Source organism: Cynocephalus volans, chromosome 12, assembly GCF_027409185.1.
Source record: "Cynocephalus volans isolate mCynVol1 chromosome 12, mCynVol1.pri, whole genome shotgun sequence".
NCBI lineage: Eukaryota > Metazoa > Chordata > Mammalia > Dermoptera > Cynocephalidae > Cynocephalus > Cynocephalus volans.
The window spans coordinates 85,283,350-85,287,214 of NC_084471.1; positions in this window are offsets into that span (position 1 = coordinate 85,283,350).

Consider the following 3,865-nt stretch of genomic DNA (forward strand, 5'->3'; position numbering starts at 1 on the left):
CCATTTAAGGATAAGCAACAGGCTTTCTTGTCAGTACAACCTTGGACAGTAATGAGGATATTTAGAGCTATATGGAATTATTTAGAAGTTGTGTTACAGAAGTATGTTTCCTGTCTCTTAGAACTCAGACTACCAGACTTTTGACTTTATTTATTCCAAATTCTACAGAATACTTCAGGGGACAAAGCAGGAAAATTGAACAAGAAATAATACTGCATTATGATATGCATTATTTCATCCTTGTAAGATAACTGACACCTGGGTAGTTTCCCAGGTCTGGAGTGTAGGACCTGACCCTTGCGGCAGCATGAGGGAGAGAACCAAGACTGTTCCTACTGACTTAGGCTTTCACAGGGAATGATGATGCCAAAAAAAGATTTCCCCAAGGTTGTGTATCTAAATGATCTACATGACTGTTCACGATTCCTTGATCTGCCTGCCACCTTCCCCAAACCTGCCAACTGCCGGGCCTTGGGGAACTATTTGTGTGATCACCTCCACAGCTCACATGTGAGGAAGCATTCCTTCCTGCCAGACCTTTTCTGCCAATCCCAACCTCATCTGTGAAGGTAGGCGGGGCACTGCTTTCAGTCTGATTTTTTAGCCTGTTGCACGAAATATTCTGAAGAGATAGCATGTCAGTGTCAACATGAGCTCCATTTCCTCACCTTACCTAAGCCAAATGTGGACAGAGCTGGACTCTCAGCTTCTAGATAAAATGCAGCCAATTTAAAGTCAACTCAGATATGAAGGGGGTTATTGTTGAGAATAGAGGAGTGTAACTGCAATTTTATTTTTATAAATATATAATAAAGTTATTATATAAATTTAAGTAAGCATTGCCCTCAGGAAGAGGTCCAAACTCATTAGCGAGGCCATAAAAAGGTTCTGCCTGCTTTCCCAGCTTCGACCTGGCTTCTCTGGCCCCTGTCACGCTACCCTCCAGCCAAACTAAACCACTGGCTGTTGGCCAAAAGCGTAGCTTCAGCCCTTCCTTTTCCCTTGAATGCCCACCTGAAGGCACGCTGCTTTCCTCCCACGCTCGGTAATTTTTACTCTCCTTCAGCTTTAAAGCACTTCGGTTCTAGAATGCCCTCCTTGAGCCCCCCAAACTTGGAGGAAGGCTCAGTATTTGTGTTAACTCCTAACCAAGCATTTGCAACTTGGTAATTTTCTGTTCATGTGCCTGCTCCTCTCACTAGTCTGAAAATTCCCTGAGGGCAGGGACTGGGCCCTCGTCATTATGGTAAGTCCAACACCCCACGCAGTGCCCAGCAACAGTGGGTATTAGTCAGTATGTTTTAAATGAAGACTCCCTCCCTCTTCCCCTCAGAGTTTTCATGCAAACTACATCATCAGGAAAATTTTCTCCATATTATGTCTTCTCAGTTGAAGAATGTTGCAGCTGGCTGGTGTTTTTGAGTCACCATGTTTAAGAGCAAAAGACTTGGATTGGAAGCAACAGGGGTAAGGAGAAGGTCAGATTAACAAAACAAAGCAAAACTCTCAACTGTGATTTCATTGTCTAAGTGGGAAATGGAAATGTTGTACATAATTATATTTCTTTTCCTCACAGAGTCATGGTGAGGTTAAATGAGATAACTCACATTAAGTCCTCTAGTAGACTAACTGGTACAAAGTAAACAATAAATGTTAGTTTAAGGAATGATAGCATAAAAGAGTTTTAGAGGTCATTTAACACAGCTTCCTCCTGCCCCGTGCAGGAAGGACCTTGGCAGAGGGGTGGGCGCCCAGCCTCTGTCAGACCACCCGATGGATGAACAGCTGTTCCTGAGTGAACAGCCCTGGAGAGAAAGTTCTTCCTCCAACTGCATTGAAATCTGCCTCCTGCACATACAGGGCCTATTATTCTCAATATGGAGAAATTGGATTAATTTTTCTTTTTGTTTTAATTGGTTTCATCTGCATAAGTAACATAAAATATACTCTGTTTCTTAAAAAATTAAAACATTACAGTTGAACCTACTTTGCTTTTCTTCCCAGAAGCCACTTCCTTTGCATGTGTCAACTTCTCAAAAGCTAGACCTCTGTTTCTGTCTCCTTTCTCTGCCTTCCCTACTCGAACCCTTCTTTGACTAAGTCCCCATTTCCTCCCCCGTGTTATAAGTCTTCTTTTATGAAAATCTTTACTACCCTAAGTGGTCTTCCTCTGACCACATCCAAATCCAAATCATCAATGCCAGCCTTTTGTAATGCACTGTCATTTCTGAGGGGTTTTGCCAAAGTGCCTGCCCCTCCCTGAACCTGGAAAAGGGAAAAATAAAATTACCCTTTAATACAATCAGGCAATAGGAATCAAAATCTAAAATGCATAAATCCTTTAACCCAGAAAATTCTACTCACATATATGTACTAAAATATATACATAATGCACAGATATACACAGATGTTTACATTTTTGTTTTTTTGATTTTTGTGTATATCCAAATGTTGCAATAATATGTAGCTGGTAAGAATAATGAATATTTCTTGATAATGATATATTTGAGTTAATTTGGAAAGAGATATTGCTAGGAGATATTGTTAAAGGGAAGAAAGCAATTTGCAGAAAAGTATGCATAGACTACTGTCATTTATGTTAAAATTTTTAAGGCAAACAGGATAATAATTATTTGTATTTGTATAGAAAATGTCTAGAAGACTACACAGAAAACCAATAAGAGTTGTTATATTTGGGAAAAGGGAATGAGATATGGTGGGAGGGTAGAAAGAGATGAACTTTTCTTTTTCATTTAATACCTTTTTAAGTGTATATATTTTTTTGCTATAAGCATGTATTACTTTTCTAGTTTATATTTATTTTACTAAAAATTTCTCTGAGTTAAACTGTAAAAATCAATTCAAGATATTTGAGCAAAAAAAAGTGCATATTTCTTAGTGTGCATAAAATTTAATTAAGTAGATTAACGTTTCTAAAGGACTGTCACTCAAAAAAAGAAGAAAGTCAGACAAAGAAACTAGAGAAAAAAGTATCAAAGAGACAAATGACTGCAGTGAAGAGCCAAGCACAGGCAAGAGGAAATGAAGCCTAGCCAGGGGACCTCAAACATTCCTACCCTTTGGCAAGGCCACTCCCATAGTGGGGATGACAGATGGTGTATTTGGGCCAATTAGCAAGACCTTCTCACCTGTGAGGTAATTACATTAGACTGTTTTTAGCTGATACCATAAAATGCAATGATTATGGAGCTAAAGTAACAAAGAATGGAGGGTAAAGCATTAAGAAGTGAAGTAAATGTGCTCACTTTAGAGAACTGAAATGCAAAGCATCCAGAACAATGACGCTTGAGCTCTCTTATCCCCTCTTGTTTTGAATTAGCATTAATTTCATCTCCCCAGACACAGGGAACACTTCTTAAAAGAAGGAGGTTACATGTCTTGAGTGTCTGCTAATAACTTACAAAACTACATAACCCTTGCACTGAAAGGGTTTCATGCACCCAGCCATGAAATTCCAGAGGTACTTTCTGTCATAGTCTGCGTTGGTATAATAATGCTATTGTGTTTTGTTAATTCTTAAATAGTAATTCACTTAGGTAAAAGTCCTGTTTGACTCAACTGGCAATCTAACAAGTTAGCTTGTGACTGTTTTGTGGAAGCTGGCAGAAGACATGAAATTCATGGATCAGAGACAAAGGACTTTTACTCAGTGCACAGTAAGCAGCATAAGCTTCATATGAATTTAGACAGTTTTCCTATTCCCTCCAAGTCTTATGGGTGACACAGGGGGACTAGATGCATTTCTACACATGCATTTTGTTGCGTTACAGAACAGGAACAATGAGCTTGGGGTATTTACCACTTTTATAGGGTGTGGTTAGTAAACCTACTCTTTGTCTGAAGG